Genomic DNA, 21,103 nt, shown 5'->3' with positions numbered 1-21,103 from the left:
CATGGTGCACATGTGTGCAAATAACTGAATTCATGTCTCTGTGTTAGAAATGCTAATTAATATACTGTTTTATTTGCAATTTTAATGAATTGCCTATAACAAGTTTGTATGGCACTGAAATGATGAGGTATATATTACCTACAAGTGACACTTAGCATACTTGGGGTACATACTGTAGCATAGTTGGGGTACAGGCGGCATTCTGTAGCATAGTTGGGGTACAGGCGGCATTCTGTAGCATAGTTGGGGTACAGGTGGCATTCTGTAGCATAGTTGGGGTACAGGCGGCATTCTGTAGCATAGTTGGGATAAAGGTGGCATTCTGTAGCATAGCTGGGGTACAGGCGGCATTCTGTAGCATAGTTAGGGTACAGGCAGCATTCTGTAGCATAACTGGGGTACAGGTGGCATTCTGTAGCATAGTTGGGGTACAGGCGGCATTCTGTAGCATAGTTGGGGTACAGGCGGCATTCTGTAGCATAGTTGGAGTACAGGCGGCATTCTGTAGCATAGTTGGGATACAGGTGGCATTCTGTAGCATAGCTGGGGTACAGGCGGCATTCTGTAGCATAGTTGGAGTACAGGCGGCATTCTGTAGCATAGTTGGGATACAGGTGGCATTCTGTAGCATAGCTGGGGTACAGGCGGCATTCTGTAGCATAGTTGGGGTACAGGCGGCATTCTGTAGCATAGTTGGAGTACAGGCGGCATTCTGTAGCATAGTTGGGATACAGGTGGCATTCTGTAGCATAGTTGGGATACAGGTGGCATTCTGTAGCATAGCTGGGGTACAGGCGGCATTCTGTAGCATAGTTAGGGTACAGGCAGCATTCTGTAGCATAACTGGGGTACAAGTGGCATTCTGTAGCATAGTTGGGTTACAGGTGGCATTCTGTAGCATAGTTGGGTTACAGGCGGCATTCTGTAGCATAGTTGGGGTACAGGCCGCATTCTGTAGCATAGTTCAGGTACAGACGGCATTCTGTAGCATAGTTGGGGTACAGGCGGCATTCTGTAGCATAGTTGGGGTACAGGAGGCATTATGTAGCATAGTTGGGGTACAGGCGGCATTCTGTAGCATAGTTGGGGTACAGGAGGCATTATGTAGCATAGTTGGGGTACAGGCGGCATTCTGTAGCATAGTTGGGGTACAGGCAGCATTCTGTAGCATAGTTGGGGTACAGGCGGCATTCTGTAGCATAGTTGGGGTACAGGCGGCATTCTGTAGCATAGTTGGGGTACAGGAGGCATTATGTAGCATAGTTGGGGTACAGGCGGCATTCTGTAGCATAGTTGGGATACAGGCGGCATTCTGTAGCATAGTGGGGTACAGGCAGCATTTTGTAGCATAGATAGAATCACATGCAGACTGAGGTTGTTCCATAGTTGGGTCACAAGCTGAGGTCGGTCCAGGCAGCGTTCTATAGCATAGTCGGGGTCACAAGCTGAGGTCGGTCCAGGGAGCAGTCTATACAGTTGCGTAATTATAGCACCGCAGCCCCCGCGACCGCGGTAGGGGGGGGGGGCGCTGTGCGGGCGCCGGGGGCTGCAGTGCTATAGTTACACCCCGCCACCATCCCCCGCAGTCTTTACCTGTCTTCAGTACACGTTGGTCCTGGCTCCCTTCTTCTGCTATGAGGACCACCACAAAATGTCCGCCCCCATTTAGCAGACAGTTCTCTGAAACTGTCTGCTGTATGGGGGCGGACATTTTGTGGTGGTCCTCATAGCAGAAGAAGGGAGCCGGGACCAGCGCGTACTAAACGTAGGTAAGACTGCGGGGGATGGGGGGGTTTGCATGGCCGCCCTCCCTTTAACGGCGGGGGGCGCCCAAAACCTAGTTACGCCACTGAGTCTATAGCATAGTTGGAGTCACAAGCCGAGGTCGGTCCAGGCAGCGTTCTATGGCCTAGTCGGGGTCACAAGCCCAGATCGGTGCAGGGAGCAGTCAGTATCAGCTCTTGGGTGACATACTGTAGCTGGTTAGAACTTACTAATGACTACAGCCTTTTTTGTATTATCCCTGTTCCCAATGTGCCATTTGCAAGATAATAAGCTAAAGCCAAATACAATAAAAAACACCATCAGCTTCAGCTAATAACTCAATGGCCTTTACCAAGCAGGGACATGTGTGTCATACTGTGGTAAAGTACAAGTAAGGTCACTGCTGACGCCATTCTGCTCGAAGATATATATACTGCATGCTGTTAGGTGCCCACAGTACTAGCAGTCATTTGCACAAATGCAGACACAGTAGTGGATAATAATGACATTTATTGACCTGCACACAGTTGCCCCCCTCCCACTTCCCCCCATTCACCCTGTATATTTTAAAAATGGATCATTTCTTTTGGAAAGCGTAGGGTAGATCCTTTGCGTCATCCAAAAGATGGTGCATGTCCTAGCAGAAAAACGCTACACAGTGTTGTACCTTGCACCTTACACATTGCCAACAATAGGAAAGGAAACACACACGCATTGACCTGATAGGAAACAATAACAACACCTTTACCCTCACAGGAAAAAAATATCACAGCTCAGTGAAGTAGAGGCTGCGCTGTGTGGGGCATATGGTGCTGTGTGGGGCATATGGCGCTGTGTGGGGCATTTGGCTTACTGCTGCATGATTTATAATTTCACTCTGCCACTCCGCCAAATGTGACATCCAGGGCTGCATCAAAGCTGACTGGAAGAGCCATAACAGCCATTGCCGGATTATGAGTTATTATTAACATTTAGATTTATGTGTGGACATGAAGGACCTATTTTTATGTGGAGGCCTGGAACTGCAGCTCCACCTGTTCCATTGTTAATCTTTTGTTCATGACCTAAGTTTCTGAGGTAACCTACAGATGAGTTCCCCTGTCTTCAAATCTTGGCATATATAGCCATATTTGGAATGACAGGGACTTTAAGACGCAATGTTTAGGGAAGGGACGCTGCGCTACCCATGGCAAAGCCTTTACATGCCATTTACAAAGGTTTTAATTTACTTTGTGAAGGGGTAAATTTATTTAAGATTCTAAAAATGAAAAAAAAAAAAAGTGATGTAGAAAATGAAATACAGAATTGTATTGTTGGCTTTTGGCATCATCTTTTTTTTAATTTATTTTTATTTTTAAAGAAGCTTTATTAAACCTACCCTTTGTCTTATGAGGACCAGGGCAGGCGGAAGGGGGGGGGGGGGGTAGGGGTCAAGGGAGACAAGTGTGACGGGCCCCAGTGATCTGAAGGGCCCCAGAGCTTTCATGCCCCAGCATGGCCGCCGCCTGTAGTAGATGGTCTGTCAGTGACCCTTGCGGCCTGGCTGTCTACTGAACACCATCTGTGTGTGGCTGAGTCTGACTGACTCACTTTGTGCCACTGCTGTCTACTGTGTGTGCACCCTGCCGCTCTGGGCTCAGAGCCGTCTACTCTGTGTGTGCACACGGCCTCGGGCAGCAGACGCACAGCCATACCCACTGGTGGTGCTGTGGCCTCAGTCTCTGGCTCCTGTATTTTTACTGCGCATGCGGGGTTGTCTGTTCTGCGCTCTGTGAATGGCCTGCCCTGTCTGCTCGTAGTGCTAGGCGTTCTTTTGTGAAAGTGACAGGCAAGCAACAGCCGGGAGCCAGCAGGAAGCAGCAGCCAGAAGCCAGGCAAGCAGGATTGAGAACAAAAATTCCGCACCTGAATGCAGGATCTGGAGTAGCCAGATTTGGTATGATTAAAGAAAATCATTATACTACTGTAATCCTTGTGTAGGGAATGCTAATATGATGACATCACTATGCACTGTTTTTAAAGATATAAAGGGTACTAATGTTTTAACTGTATGAATCAGTGAAGAGAGTGGAGTAATGAAGTGAAGTTGCCAACCTCAACCAATCAGCTTTGAGATTACATTTATCAAGTGCATTCTATAAGATTATACGCAGCAGCTGATTGGTTGCTGCGCGCAAACTTCTCCACTATTTTCTTCTACCCCCATTGTGTTCTATGCTATTTTACTGCCAATGCTACATATAACTGCTATTTTTTTTTCGGATAGCTTAGATTATTGTAGCGCAGCATGTACCTAGCGAACACCAGCTTTCCTCTTTGCACCATTTGTTTGCCCAGTTAACATTACAGTACATGTGTTGCAGAAGTCTGATGAGATTTAGCAATCAATGCAAAAGCTTACAGGGGTCATTCCTGACCTTGAACTACATTGTCGGTTTTTCGTACGTTCTAGCCGTAATGTTTTCCTTTTGCCAACGGAACAGCTCAGCTTTATTACGGTGACATTATAACCCCAGCCTCGCAGCTAACTTAATATTCTCGCCTATCTCCCGAGCGGTTTACGTTAAATAGGGATGAGTTCCATGGCCCCTGGGTTTTACAATTCTGCAGGTGTAGAATCATACAAAAATGCGTTATTTTTCCCAAATTGCTCATCCAGCACAAAATAGCACTTTTTCCTACTCGGATAAGAAATACTTTGACCAAGTCCTCCGTAGACAGCACAATTTAAAAATAGCACAATGCAAAACGATGATATTCTGGTGTTCAGGTAATAAGACTAATTTTGATTGTGTGCAGATATAGTCACATTTCATTTTAACAGTGAAACATAATTAACACATAATTAAGTTGATTATCTGTGACAGTGATGAGAGCGTTGGAATAAATTTGTTTTTCACACCTTTGGTAGAAGTGCTTAGTTCACAATGTGCCGAACGAGGCTTTTAATTGAACTTTGTGTCCCTTGTCTGTTTTAAAACGATCAGTCATTTAAATCTTTTAAATTGGATTACAAGAGGTTCTGATTCACAAAGGAAAGTCTAGCACACCGATCAGCATATGGGACCCTTGTTTTTTTCATCGACTTGCAAAAACGTGTTGACTTCAGGTCTTCTTTCTTTTTTTCTTTCTTTAAAGGAATTTTCAACCTCCAGATGACTTTCATTCATTGGCTTGTGCCTAAACTTACCCCCCACCGCCTAAACCTGACACCCTTCCGCCCCTCCTCACAGCTTAACTACTTCAGTGGCAATCCCGAGAATTTTCCGGGCTGTGCTTCAGTGTCCACTCTGGCAAGCCCGGAAAATTCTCGGGATTGCCACTGTTTAGAGCCGGGCAGCGCTGCTGAGTTCAATCACTGAACTCAGGCAGCTTCGGCGCTGCCCGGCTCCCTCCCCGCCGCCGCGCCTCCTCCTCCCCCCTCCCCTTGGGGTTTTCTATTGAAGCCCCCAGCGCTGGCTTGTGACAAGCCGGCTGCCGGGGACGGGTGCGCAGGTCCGGGCAGCCGCTGATTGACAGTTCAGCGGCGCTGCCCGGACCCAGTGGTGTTTTTTTTTAAGGGAGCGCTCCCCATAAAAAACTCACCCAGTGGGGAGCACTCCCCCCCCCCCAAAAAAAACCACCACTGAAGTGGTTAACCCCTAATACCCCTTTCACACCACAAGCAAATTACTGGGTTAAAGGTTTTCAACCTGGGAATTTGCTGAAAAACCCGGGTTTTTCTTTAGCGTGAAAGGGTCAACACGGGTCTTAAATCCTGACACTCCGACCCTGCTCTTGACCAGGGTCAGAGCACCGGGATTTAAGACCCGTGTTTACCCTGCGGGTGGTGTGAGTTGTGGTCAGGCTGCTCCCGGCAATGCTGGGTAATTGCTTGGTGGCCGGTGGGCCTGGGCATGGGTCAAACGGTCGACAAGGTTTCGGGCAATCACTGATGGTCAAAAGGTCGACACAAGCAAATGGTCAACATTGAAAAGGTCGTCATGACAAAGGTAGACGTGAAAGTTTTGCTTTTTTGGTGTCTTTGTCGACATAGGTCAACATGGACACCATATAAATGTACCGCATCCCCTGGCACTTGCCATGCTTTGGGCACGGTGCCTCGCTGCCCTCTATTTTATTCTCCCTATATACCCACTGGGTATGAACAATACAGTTTTTCTGAAAATATCATGGAAAACTCATGTCAATCTTTTGACTTTAGACATGTTGCTCGTGTCGACGTTTTGAACCTGTGGCCTATACAGTGGCATTATTACTTCCTTCTGCTGCTGATTCCTCACCCTATGCAACCAAGCACCTGACTCGCCTTCTTCATCGCTACTGTATGTCACATTTGTGACCTGCCTTTAAGTCACCTGAAACAGAGACACCTGGATCCCGTTCCTCCGCAGTAGTTTCCAATATGGTGCCATTAATGCTATATTTAGCCTTTGGATTTTTGAGACCCGAGTGCATGATTTTACATGATGTAATTAAAACATATACAAAGAGGTGGTCATTATGTCCCCAGACATACAATAACAGCAACAGTAGGAACTGATTTCACAGGGTGGAGCTAAAGACCAGTATTTGGTCAGTTACACGCAAGTACAGGGGCAGCATGAGATACTCTGTGGCTTTGGGGTAAAATTACGGCTGCCCATAGTAATCAATCAGATTCTATCAGTTCTCTATTGCATCCCACCTGCTCTATTGTCCAGGCACCTGAAGCCCCCACTTTGGCCATAGTCTGAGCTGGAGGAGAGAATTATTAAACAGGGTATTTGCCAGCCCCCGCCACTGCTGCTGCTATGGGGCAGGGAATGCTGGTGTCTCCGTCTGTTCTGATGGAAACCCACCCCCCCACCCAGTGCATTCCTCCGCTTGCTCCCCAGCTCAGCTTAGCAGGTGCTACTTACATACTGTAGATCGACCGGAACCTTTGTCTGTGTGCCGGACTTTGGGGGTTATTCCAGTTCACTCGCAAAGGCACAATCACTCTCTAATGGACAAAACCAAACCATATGCACTTCAGGTGGGGCTGATGTAGCATGTGCAGAGTTACATTTGGGTATGGTTTGTACTTCAAACCTATATCTATGTTGCAGTCTAAAAAATAAAGCAGCCAGTATTTACCCTGCACAGAAACATTAAAACACCCAAATCTAACTCTCTCTGCACATGTTATATCAGCCCCACCTGCAAAACACCCAAATCTCTGCGCACCGAGTTCTCTGATACTCAGTGTTTGTATGAGCGCACAGGGAGAGGGGCAATTGGGATGTGGGGGCAGGGGGTGCTGTGGTCACTATCTTGCCTCCGGGCAACTTTAATGAAGTTACTCCACTGGCATAGACGACAACACAAGTAAACTAAACTGGGTAGGCCCTGTCTGTGAGCCATATGCCCTGGACAGACCAACCAAGCCAAAGAGACAACCGATAGCAAAGTGTGAATTGTGTGTGATTGTTGCTGTATTCAGTGTGTGACTGCAGCCGTACTGTATCTAGGGATGGCCATCGACCATCGATGATTTGAAATCATTGATGGTTTATGGCCGATGTTGAATACTTTTGCCATCGATGTGGGAGAACCAGATGGTGTCCCTACATCGATGGCAAAGGAGAGCCGATGTTTTTTTTTTTTAAGGTGCTGAGACACCCAGAAGTCCCATCCCCGAGTTCTGATTGGCCCATGGGCCATTCAGTCAAGTATAATGGATGCCCACCGACAGCTAAAACTATCGATGGTAATCAATCAAATAGTTTACCACTATCGATGGCTGGGTGCAGAATCACCATCGATGGCGTCTGCACCAATGGCCATCCCTAATGTGTCTGCAAATGAAATGCTACTGTATATTACACTGTTTTCCAGAAAAACACTGTAAAGTTTCATTTCTAATGCAGACACAGTGGCAGTCACATACTGAATAGACATACCGCATATCAGTTTAATCAGCAGAAGCTGCTTATGCGTCCTAAAGTACAAGAATGAAATAAACTGCAAATACAATATATGGGAAAAAATACAATAAATGAGCATGGCTTCAAAGAAGATGGGGAAGGATTAAAGCAACCTTGGATACAAAAATCTACAACAGACAAATGTTATCATGGGTGAGTTTTACAACCTCCTACTTCCATACCAAGGGAAAGCTTGTATTCCTTGAATATTAACCAGACATGGCCAAACACGAGCTGTTGTCTCTGGCCGAATAGACACGGCTAATACAGGAAATTATAACGGGACCAATTAAACACTAGACAAAACTCAACTACTTTTATCGCTGTCTCTGTATCCCTCTGGCAGTTTATTGATTTATAGCTACGTGTTTGGAATCCAATGGTGATACATTGCAGCAATGTCCTTTTATAAGCATTTACATCTACATCATGAATATAGGAAAAAAAACATGCTGTTCTATAGCAGCTATTAGATCATCCCGTCGGTGTGAGTAAAATCCATTACGTATCGATGAATGGCAGAAAGTGAAGAAGCCGTGTGGACTTCACACATCTCCGTGTTCAGGAAGTGAAATTGCTTCCTGTTGTGAAAGTGTTTTTAATAAAACTTTCCCGCTGCCATGAAGTGAGTTTCCCTTCTGTAGCTTATTGTACCCTATTGACATTTTACAGCTGTGCAGTGGATTAATGCTGAATTCTGCTGCCAGGCACAATCATCTCGCTAAATGCTCACCCTCCACTCCGCCAGGTCTTACAATGGCACCTATTAGCACACATGAATCATAGCCCCGATGCTCAGCCTTAAGGTTCCACTTTGTAGAATTTTATATTTAATCTAAAATATGCTTAAAAGATTTTATTTGCTAGAGTACCTCATGTTCTACTTGGAGAGGGTGTAGTTCTAAGACTGTGAGGGAAATATACTAAGATGGGAGTTCTAGTTCAGATGGGATGTTGCGATGGATTACCAATAAGAGACCATGGGTGGGATTCTCCAAACTAAAAATGCCGTAAAAACCATGTTTTCGGGGGGTTTTACCGCATTTTCATATTTAGCAAAGCCCCACCGCTGGGGCTTCGCTGCGGGGGGTTACACCAGTTCTAGATGGCGTAACCACATGGAAGCCTGTGGGCTTCCCTTGTGTACCCCGCCGCCCCACACGCCCCCGCCGTTACGGGCAGCCTGTGTCCGGGCAGCCTCCTGCTGTGCTGCCCGGTCCAGTGGTCTCCTTCTACACAGCTTCCGGGTGCATGGAGGAGGAAACTGAGCCCTCACACAGCCGGGTAAGGGTGCAGGGAGGGAGGGGGGAACCCGCTGCACATCGCCAGCCATCACCTTTGTCGCATATGTTACTGTTATTAAAACTGCGAGTGCCGGCGATTTGCTGCCAGGGTTATTAGAAAATGCCGCCCTCTCTATTATCTTCTAGAATGTGCTAAAAAAAGAAGTTGATTCTGATTGGTTTTACATAGCAACATCCCATCTTATCTGCACATGGTTGGGTGGCATTGTATCCCTAGCATGATACAACAACTAGAGACGTAGCAAACTGGTGAGAGGGTGGAAGACCAATTATGACCTTGACAGTAATCATTCATATCGGATGCACACCTTTAAAAGTAGCAATTATTGCTTGTTTGCACATATATTCATGAGCTGATCTGTGTAAGTCAATGGCGTCACTGAGATAGCTGTCACCCAGTATAAACGAAGGGTGTGGTCTTATGGCACGCCCATGTGTTTTTTTTTCTCATTCTGGGGGGTGTGTCCTGCATTTCCGGAGATGCTGTACTGTCCCCAGAGACTCTATCTCCCCTGATGATTCTCCTCGGTGACTGGACAGACAGTAAGGAAGAGCTAGCATTCTAATAATGTCACTGTTACAAGTCATGCATTGTATAAATGCTCCTCAGTTCAAGTTCAGAACATTACCAATTGCACCGGCTCTGGTACAGGATGCTCTGGATCTGACCTTGTCACCTGTCCTCTCTGGCAGCGCACCTCAGCCTGGCTCCTGACATGACTAAGAGACGGATGGTTTGTGAACCAGATAAGGATAACCTAACTGACTGTCTGACTGACCAACTGAACCAAGCGCTGCTGAGTTGGACCGGGTCAGTGTACCACCACACCGCACTGTATTTTATTAAGATCGGTGAAGTGATAACATGTCTGGTTTTTATCACGCCCAATCAGCTCCTACCTACCAAGCCTGTAACTTCACAGTTAGGAGCTGATTGGCCAGTTATAAAAAACAGACACTATCACTTCACCGAACTTAATAAATCTGCCCCTTGGTGACATTCAGTCCCTGGAGTTTTAGAAGATGAGCCGAGCTACCGCTGCTGCAGCAGAAGAGAGACGTCCATGCCATGCTGGCGGTCAGACGGCATTTACCAGCTGTCTGGCACTGACCAGAGCTAATTTGATAAAGGAGCGAATTACCACAGTGCCAGCAGCATGTGGAGCTGTGAGACAGTCAGCTGAGTGTGCAAGGGTTCAGCATTGATGAGAAGGACCAACATCATCGATGTCTATTGGAAAGCCAGTATACAGTACCTCATGTTCTGAACTTGCACTGTCATCCCTACTGATTATGATAAAGAAGCCTTTATGAGAATTAACACATCTGCAAACTACTGAAAACCCATAGCAAAAAAAATAAAAAATCTTTCATGCTGTCTGGAACAGAGCAAACGGGAAGCACAAGCTGTTGCTGCTGATCAAAATAATATGCAGCATGCCTATATTCTGCATGGGACTGTAGCTGTATCTGCATATGAAATGGAATGTCACAAAGTTTCCCAGGAAAACACTGTAAGGTACAGTTTCGTATGCAGATACAGCTGCAGCCACACAACCTTATTTCCTTCCACTTTATCAGTGACGTGCGGTGAGGTTAGTGGTTGGTGAGGCACTGGTTTGGTAAGCCAGCGACGACGGGGTTCGTGGGGATAGCTGGGTCTGGTTTGCTTCTGCGCTGACAGGCAGGTGTTGGAGCTGCCATCTGCATAAGCAGCAGAGACCAGCAGAGCAGCTTCTGTCTGACAGCGCATAAGCAACCCGGACCCAGCACTTAGAACAGACCCAGTTGTCGCTGGCTCCACCAAGTCACGGTGTCTGCCCATTGGTCTGCCCACATACCTCTTCTACTTAAAAAAAAAACCAAACACTTGTAGCCAAATGTTCTAGCCTGAGTTCAGTGGCTGTGCGTAACGCCGGCTGAACTCCGAGGTTTTTTTAAAAGGGCAATCATTTACAAGGGATGGGGTTGCTTTGTAAATGTCTGCCTCTTTAAAAGAACTTCTGAGTTCAGACAGCATCCTGCACAACTACTGAACACAGGCTAGTACAGAGCCGGCCTTTGGCATAGGCAAACTAGGCAATTGCCTAGGGCATTTGGAATGCCTAGGGGCATCAGCAGCTTCTGCTGATTAAAATGATATGCAGCATGCCTATATTCTGTGTGTGAGTGAGGCTGTATCTGCATATGAAATAGTTTATTCATGGAAATCACTGTAACATAGCATTCTGTATGCAGGTACAGCCACAGTCACACACAGAATATAGGCATGCCACATATCATTTGAATCATCAGAAGCTCCTTGTGTGTACTGGTCATAACAATGCAAATAAGATGAATTTTCAGCAAAAAAGCCACCCAACGTTAGCAGAACTGGCCAGGAGCTGCATGGCCTATTGAGGCAAGATGTATGAGGAAACATCTGTATCTAAGCAGAGGCAGAGGTCACAGTATTAGCGGCTGTGTGAGTGCTGTCTGCGGGTGGGTTGGTTGTGCAATAGTGTTCGACATATGTGTAAGGGGCATTATGTGTGTCATGTATAAATGCATTAATATTGTGCGACATATGTGTAACAGGCATTATGTGTGTCATGTGTATAAGGGCATTAATAATGTGCAACATATGTGTAATGGGCATTATGTGTGTCATGTGTATAAGGGCATTAATAATGTGCCACATATGTGTAAGGGGCATTATGTGTGTCATTATGTGTATGAAGGGCATTAATAAAGGTTAGCATAATGTGTAAGGGGCATTATGGTTATAAGGACATTAATAATGTGTGTCATGTGTAAGGGGCATTACTGTGTGGTATTATCAGGGGTGCAGAGAGAAAGGGATAGGGGGTACAAATTACCCAGGCCAAAGTCTGATTGAAGGGCCCAGTGGGGGCCTGGGCCCCCTCCCCTTAAGTGACAGCAGCAGCTGCAGCTCTTCTCCTCTGCCCAGCACACGCTGCTTTGTGCTGGGTTGCAGTGTGGCCATGGAGGTGCTTAAAATACAATATTTTCTCAGGATTTTTTTCTAAGGGTATAATGTGAATAATGTGAGGAGTAATGTACATAAGGTAAAGTGGTACTACAGTGTGATGTAACGTGAATAAGGGACACCATCGCATGATATAATGTGAATAAAGTTGCACTACTGTGTGGCATAATTTGAATTGGGGGTACTATTGTGTGGCCATGCCCCTTCCCAACAAGAACACACCCCTGTTTGGACTGCGCACCGAATGTGTGCACTGTTTCTATTTAAAATATTGCGGGTAGGAGCACCAAAATGATGAACGCTATGATGAGGGTTGATGGTGCTGGGAAAGGGGAGCAGGGTCAGAGGCGGAACTAGTGGCGGTGCTAGGGGGCACCAGCCAAAATCTTGCCTAGGGCGTCATTTAGGCTAGGGCCGGCTCTGGGCTAGTACATTTGGCCAAAATACTTCTTTCATTTAAAAACACACAGATACAATGCACACTTCTATAACTTTACACACACACACACACACACACACACAAACACCTATATTACTTTACACAAACACACACCTCTGTCACTTAACAAAAACACACACAAACACCTGTGTCACTTAACACACACACAGCACCGTTTTTCACAGATGCTGCTTACCTAAGCAGCACAGACTGGCAGCAGTGAGACGCCATGCGAGATACAGGAGACCCCGGACAGGAGAGGGTGCAGGGTGAGAGACCGAATGGAGCACAGTGTGTTCCCGGAGCCCAGATACCAGCGGAAACTGTCGGCCTGGCTCCGCTCCGTGCCGCCGCCCCCCCTCCCCCCAATTACATTACAGGTCGGCGGACGAGCCATGCAACGGCTCGTCCGCCTATATAAACTGCACTTTTTAGTTAGAGCCTCAGTGACAGTAAGGAACGTGCTTTCTGCGTACATGAAAGCACGCCCCTGTCACTGTGGAGGCGCCACTGTCCCCAATCACATCTGCCCTCAGTGACAGGGGCGTGCTTTCATGTACGCAGAAAGCACGTCCCTGTCACTGAGGCACTGCTATAGGTGCCGTATATGCACCTTTTTTAAATGGGCTTTTGCAGCCTGGTGCTCGGCCCCTCCCACTGCCTGCCCCATTTCTAATACTGTACTATAGGGAGTGGGAGGCACCGCACTATTAAAAATGAAAAAAGTATTATAATAATACGAAGCATATACTAATATGTGTCATAAGTATTTTCTTTGTATTATTTTATTATATTAATCATTAATGACAGGGGAGGCTCTGCCTCCCCTGACTGCACCTCCCTGCACTTTATCTTTCTCCGAGCTGTGATACATATAAACCACCGGTGTTTATTTTAATTCGCTGGTCGCGGGGCCCTGACAGATGCAATGCGCATGGTTACAGCTCCTCACCTTCTCAGTATTGGACCTTTTCAGCACCTGGCCCAGTATAAGCCCATGTGTCCCTATTAATTATTTCATTTCTCTTACTAGATAATCAAAATAACAGTTCTGACCTAGACATCTGAATAGTCAATTCTGTGAGATACATAATTATTACAATTTGAATGGTTTAAACCAAAACACTCCTTTTTCATTAAAACTTGTGTCATACGGCCAGATGTATCAAGCATCAAAAGTGATAAAATGGAGAGTGATAAACAACCAGCCAATCAGCTCCTACCTGTTATTTTTCAAATCCAGCCTGTAACATGACAGGTAGGAGCTGATTGGCTGGCTGTTTATCACTCTCCATTTGATCACTTTTTGAAGCTTAGTGCATCTGGCCCATAGTGAGATTGTATCCTAAATGTCTATGGAAATGAGAACATGACATTGTTTTGCCTTAACCCTTCGAGTGCCAATTCCATTTGTTATAATAGGTGTAGAAATTGGCAAATAAACATTTTTATTCATCATAATGACCTGTAATGTTGACCTTATATAGGAAATATAGTATTTTTTTTTACACATTTTTTTTATTTGAATTTATATAACAAATGTGAGCGACGCTGGCGTTTTTAGCGTATATTTTGCACATCAATCGCAGAGATGTTGGCACTCAAAGGGTTAAAATGCTTTCCCTCCCCCATTCATTGCTTGATATATGTAAATTATCCTCAACTTCCTTCTCCCACAATGCAACAGGCTGTCATTTCCCAGCAATAGAGCAGATCTGTGCTGCATTACTTACTCTTATCTATCTTGTAGCCAGCAAAACATCTCCTACTCCACAGCTGAGGTTATGTTCTATTTATATTTACTGTTCTAAGATGCATTAAGCTGAGACGGCCATTGATTGATTAAACTGATTGATAAGCCTGTTAGTTATATTATTACTCCTAATGAGCTTTATTATGAGTCAAATCTCAGCGATTTTCCTGCATGTTAGTCTCCTAATGCTCAACCATTTCCAAAATGGACAAACGCATTACGATGTAAAGCAATACAGTTATTGATTTGTTGCGACATCTGTGAGCGATGGCGACCCGTCTGCCTCCAAAGTATACTGGCGCAATTGTACAGAAATGCAATTATTTGTTTCAAAAATCATTTTAAAAAATTAATCATGAACAGATAGCTTTATGAAACACTGCAATACACTCTCTACATCGGATGATATTTTCCTGCTGTACCGTAGATAGCATTTAGGGGGTCATTGTAATCAGTCACTGCAAATTTATAACGGGGATCGATGTTTAGTCACTGCGCATGTGCAGAGCTGCTGTGCAGACGATTTCGGCAACTTGCCGAAGCGTTCGCACAGGGGGGAGGCGGGGGGGGGTGGATCGAGACAGACAGGTGGCGTTCGCATTGGAAAAGACCAGCTTTTGTTGGGCGTACCAACAAAAATGCTGGGTTCACATAGGGGTACCCAGTGGCGCCCCTATGCGAAGGTGAACAGCTGGGGCAGGCAAATATTTTCGACCCCGTACACTGCCCTGCGAATGGATGTTTATGCAAAACATCCATTTGCAAAGAGGCGGGAATGTGCGGACCACGGCAGGGGGGGGCGGCCATTGGCGCAGGCTCGCTAATCAGCCAAGTTACCCTGCTTAGCGAGTCAACCAGAATCATCCCATTTCATTTCTTTTGGACAGGAAGTCGGTAGGAGTTGGCTACAGGTGTAATAGGCCCGGATCACATTTCATATGCCGTGCCATTTAAAAGAATACTGTTATATGACAAATTTAATCAAACGATGTAAATAATTAATAAACAAAGTGGGTATTGCGGTTATAATTACCAGAAATAATGGAATGTCGGTGAAGGTCAGCAGGAGACCGGTGTATGCAGAGATCTGCATCTCTCCGCTGTCCGACTGTCACTTCCTGTGATGCTGATTCTTTCACACGGACCGTTAATAACCGCAGGAGGGAGGCATACAAAAAGGATATGATTTTAATATAACAGTTTTAGCACTCAAGTGTCACCACTGCCTGACATATCTGAACTGTGGGATAATTTAGTGCTATTTTATCATCCTGTCATCTGGAGGAAGCCGGGAGTTATGTGAAACGTTATTGATGTTTATACAGTTCCAAGTCTACCTTCCTGCTGCCTAAATGATATCACTGAATAGACAACATGTCAGCCGCATGATATATGACTATTGTCACTATTATGTTTTTATGAAGTACTGTGCCAGTCTGTGTTAATTAAAGAGATATGAAAATGGAATCAGGTCAATTTGGGAAGATCAACAACAGTCCTCTTCCCTACAGCCATACATTATATGGAATCTCCAGTTCTAATGCACTGACGGCCAAGGATTTCTTTCAGAGGGCCTATATTGGAGATTAATGTACAGTATGTTTGTCGCTGGATTGGTGGTATAGTTGTGCCTGTAGATTCTTGTGTTTTATTATTATTATTATTTTTTTAAGGATCATTGATAAAGACTTATGCCCCTTTCAGACCGCACTTAAAAACTGGTATTTTGCCGATTTTTTACCGTTTTCAAACGGTAATCTGTGCGGTCTGAAAGGTGCAGAACCACTTTACCGTTTTACAAAAGCCGTTTTTGTAAAACGGTTAAAATGGAGGGTCCTACCCGTTTCAGACCCGGTATTTTGGCATCAAAATCGGGTCTGAAACGGTATTTAGGACCCAGCCAATGAGCTGGGTCCTAAATTCAGTGCAGTGAATATTTAATGAGCGCTCATTAAATATTCATAGCACCGGAGCAACCCACCGCCACCCCGTAGCCCCCACTCCCCAGACCTGCTGTACCTCACCTCTGTACCACCTCTGTACCCTCTGTCTGCGCAGTTTGCAGACAGCTCTGTTGTAGGCTTGGCGCCACTGGGCTTCGGTGAGACGTGGCGGGTGCGACGCGGTGGGTGCGACGCGGCTGGTGTGATGGGTACCCTGGAGACAGGTAGCAATGAGAGTGCTGCGATAGGTCTGGGGGAGGGGAGAGAGTTCCAGCCTCTGGCACACAGCGGGGCTCAGGCTGTCAGAGTCCTGGAATAGAGCCACGCCGCTGCCCTCCTCCCAACACTCCCTCCCCGGGCATCCGAGCTCCGTCCTGCTGAACATCCAGGCTCCCCCCTTGCTCTCCGTTCTGTCCCCGCTGGAGACTGATGTGCAGAGCAGCGGCCAGAGCCCGGGGGACGCGTGTCTCAGGTAGATGTGCACGCAGCAGCTCCCCGCACACCCACTCCCGCTCCTGCGCCCACTGCTTGTGCTCTTCAGCAGCTTCCGATCCAGGCTGCGGGAGCCGGGCCCGGGGGTGGCCGGGCTCTGGCGGGATGAGGATGCGGGGGGGGGGCGCACTGGCTTTGACCCTGTATTTGGAAAGCTTCCAAAAACGGGTCTGCCAGTGTAAAAAAAACGGCACTTAAACGGTAATATACCGTTTAAGAGATGCGGTGTGAAAGGGGTTTTACCTGGCAGACCCGTTTTTGGAAACGTTTTCAAATATGGGGTCAAAGCCAGTTATGCGGTCTGAAAGCAGCATTAGAGGGGTATTCAGTCCCAGGTTCCGACTGTTGGAAAGTTCCAACAGTCAGAACCCTGCCCCGTTTTCGGTCCGCTTGCCGGATTATCGGCAGACTGAATTCAATGTTCCGCCTGATGAGCGGTGAAAAGGGGGCGTGTCAGCGAAAACGGGCGCAAATAGTTAGGATTCGGCCGTTATTTCGACAATCCACGGCCGTTTCTGTCGAGCTGCCTTTTCAATGCTGTCGGAAATGATATAATTGAATACAGGTGCCTATCGATATTTCCCCTGTTGGAATTAGCGGCGGGGATTAAGTATTTCCCTTATTTATAAGAGTGTAAGGTATGGATTTTCTCATTCCAGTTGGGGAGATAAAATAACATATACAAGCACACACTAGTGATGATTGACCCGTACATCTTCTAACTTTCTGAAACGCTGCTCCTAACTAATTTGATGGCCCCACCCACTCAGTCAGACCAACATCTAGTCCTATTTAGGGCCTCTGTCCTAATGTCATGATCAAGACTGCATGGCAGAGGCAGATGTAGTGGTTACCCAGACCTGATCTCACAGCTGTGATTTTGTAGGCCCGGTGAAAATCAATAGGCACATGCATTTGGCTTGTAGGATGTATGCACTAGGCCATCCTGTGATAAAATCCTGCTACTTTTTGATCGCTGACCGTATTGAAGTTTATTAACAGGAAGCTGGTGTTTGGGAGTGGTAACCATTCCTTTTACGGGATAGTCAGGGAAAACGCAAGCGTGCCTAGGTGTTTGCAGGGAGGTCATGTGACGTCAACGCCTGCCTTGGTTAGCCTGAGTCTATCTCACCCGCTGAGTAAGTCCTGGGCTATGCGCAGACTGCATACACAGGAAAAATTATTTGATGGTGAGCGCTTGCGAATGGATTTGCAGCTAATCACAGGCTTGCAACATTTTCACAGGCTTATCGCAACCTTGCTCAGGGCGAAATTACACTCTGGCTAAGCGGTATATACCTGCAAATTAGCAGAGAACCCAATAGATCTAAATTGCAGCCGGCATCGACAGAATACCTGGGCGGGTGCACAGTCTACCGATAAATGCTTAGCTGTGTAAACATCGGCATTGCATACAATATGAAACAGGCTTTTGAAAGTTAATACCTGTGTCACAATTAAACTGACTGCCCACATACAGAGAATTAAAGCATTTTTTGTGTCCAAATATTTTATTATCCTATTAAAGAACAACAAAGGGACTTTTGGAGTGTAGGCTGGTCCATGTGATGTCATAACATCAGGCGGTAGTCGCCTCCGGTGCATTGTCCCCGATCTGCCTAGAAGTTTTGTGGCACAGCCCATTCATGCAATTAATGGGTGCTTCAAACACTTGCCACTGGTGCATGTGACATAGAAATGGAGGCTGCAAGTGGGGGATAAGGGGGAGACTAATGCTTTTACGCACGGACAAACCCTCTCTGTTTTGTGGACATGCCCCTCCTTGATGTTGACACCTTGGACTTACCTCCTCTATGACGTGGAAATGCCCCTCCTTGATGTAGACACCCCTCAGGCACACCACCTCTATGAAGTGGACATGCCCCTCCTTGATGTTGACACCTCTCGGACACACCTCTCTATGTTGTGGCCATGCCCCTCTTTGATGTTGACACCCCTCGGACACACCCCTCTATGATGTGGACATGCCCCTCCTTGATGTTGACACCTCTCGGACACACCTCTCTATGATGTGGCCATGCCCCTCTTTGATGTTGACACCCCTCGGACACACCCCTCTATGATGTGGACATGCCCCTCTTTGATGTTGACACCTCTCGGACACACCTCTCTATGATGTGGCCATGCCCCTCTTTGATGTTGACACCCCTCAGACACACCCCTCTATGATGTGGACATGCCCCTCCTTGATGTTGACACCTCTCAGACACACCCCCTCTATGATGTGGCCATGCCCCTCTTTGATGTTGACACCCCTCAGACACACCCCCTCTATGATGTGAACATGCCCCTCTTTGATGTTGACACCCCCTCGGACACACCCCCTCTATGATGTGGCAATGGAATGCACGAGCGACTGAGCCGTTCGCTGGCCCTCCGCACTCCACCACCGCTGTATGTGTGTTTCAGACATATTTATTTATTTATTAACAGTTTCTTATATAGCGCACACAGATTCCGCAGCGCTTTACAAAGCATAATTAGGAGCAAAAACATATATCAAATTACAGTACAAGACAGTTTAGGACAAGTACATGGTAAATATGGATAGTTGTATCAGGGGACAGGACACTGAAGCAATCATCAGGGTGGCAGAGGTTTATATATTCTAAGAAAGGCACAAGAGGAGAGAGGGCCCTGCCCGTGAGAGCTTACATTCTAAAAGTTAATATATGTTATTACAGACTGGTTTTCAGCCCATCAAACAACCGATACCACAGTATGACAGTAATGTCAGCATTGGCGGCTGGTGCACCTGAACAGGGCAACACATGAATTGCTGTGTTGGGTGCCATCTAGTGGCTGCTGGCGGTTTAAATGCTTGAATTCCCCCCCATAGAGGTGATGAGTCTTAGCCATTTATTACATTAACTACAGTAGGTGTCTTATTGATTAAATATATTCAATATATCAATATATTTTACAAACTACTGAGATTAGAAGTAAAAAACTGGCATTTTGAAGGTTAGATGCAGTGGAGGCTCCTGCTCCGGTGCATCCCCCCCCCCCCCCCCCCCGCAGCCCCTACCCCTACCTCTGCAGCTCTGGTGCTGGCTGTCTGTGTCTCTGACACACTGGTAACCTCCTCTTAACCGGCTCCATGAAGCAGCAGGACAGACACAGCAACAGCCCAACCCTGTGGGGAGGAGTTCAGCATGTAGTAGATTCCTACTATTGGAAGCTGCTACTGCTCATCATACACAGAGCTGGAAACTCCTCCCCTTCTTGAACTGCCAGTACATGGAGCCATGACAGCAATAGCTTCTAACAGGAAGTCATGCTGTGCAAATCGCCAGAGCTATAGTGCTTCTAAGGGCTGCTGCCTGTGCAGCCCAGAAGCAATTCTTTGCAGTGAGCATGCCCTGACTTCAGTGAGTCACTCAGTGTGATGCATCTGAAGGAAGGTATGCATTGCACCAGAGAGGTGCATGGAAGTTCTTTTTATGTTAATAATATGTGTGTGTGTAGATCTTTATTAAGAGTAGCATTTTGCATTTTGTGTACTTTAACCCCTTCCTGACAGAGCCAGTTTTTGCGTTCCTGACAGAGCCCTTTTTTTCAAATCTGACATGTCTCACTTAAGTGGGGATAACTTTTTTTTGCTTTTACTTATCCCAGTGATTTTGAGATTGTTTTTTCGTGACACATTGTACTTCAAGTTAGTGGTAAATTTGGGTCGATACAGTCTGTGTTTTTTTGTGAAAAATACCAAAATGTCGTAAAAAAATGGAAAATTTAGCAATTTGCAAAATGTAAAATTTTCTGCTTGTGAGAATAATAATAATACCACTCAAAATAGTTAATAACTAACATAGACCATATGTCTACTTTATGTTTCCATCATTATTTCAACTTCCTTTTAATTTTTTTGGACACTAGGAGGCTTACAATATGAATAGCAAATTCTCAAATTTTCAAGAAAATTTCAAACACTGATTTTTTTAGGGACCAGTTCAGTTCTGATGTGACTTTGAGGGACTTGTATGTGAGACACCCCCATAAATGATACCATTTCAAAAACTGCACCCCTCACAGTATTCAAAACAGCATTTTGGAAGTTTGTTAACCCTTTAGGTGTTTCACAGGAATTAAAACAAAGTGTAGGTGAAATTTCAAAATTTCATTTTTTTTGCAGATTTGCAATTTTAATACATTTTTCTAAGGAACACAGTACATTTTACTAGAGAAATGTGACTAAAAATTGATTCCCCCAATTCTTTTGTTTTCATAAATATCCTATATGTGGCCCTAGTGTGCACGTTGACCAAACCACAGGCTTCATAATAGAAGGAGCACCTACTTGATTTTGGAGCCTCCTTTTTATGAGATTATTTTTTAGGCACCATGTAGGTTTCTAGGCACCATAAGATGCTAAAATTTAGGAACCCCCCCACAAGTGACCCCATTTTGCAAACTACACCCCTCAGGGAATTCATCTAGGGGTATAGTG

The 21,103-nt window shown here is 45.9% G+C and overlaps 1 protein-coding gene across 3 annotated transcripts in view; it reads left to right on the top strand.

Annotated features, from left to right (window-relative positions):
- The window catches only part of PAPPA2 (pappalysin 2), a 204,632-nt gene that overhangs the window by 143,846 nt on the left and 39,683 nt on the right, over positions 1–21,103 (top strand). The gene's annotated exons all lie outside the window — the stretch shown is intronic.

Source organism: Crinia signifera, chromosome 8 (genome assembly GCF_055691185.1).
Source record: "Crinia signifera chromosome 8, ASM5569118v1, whole genome shotgun sequence".
Lineage (NCBI taxonomy): Eukaryota > Metazoa > Chordata > Amphibia > Anura > Myobatrachidae > Crinia > Crinia signifera.
Note: the sequence above shows the minus strand (reverse complement) of the source record. Positions and strands in the feature narration are given on the sequence as shown.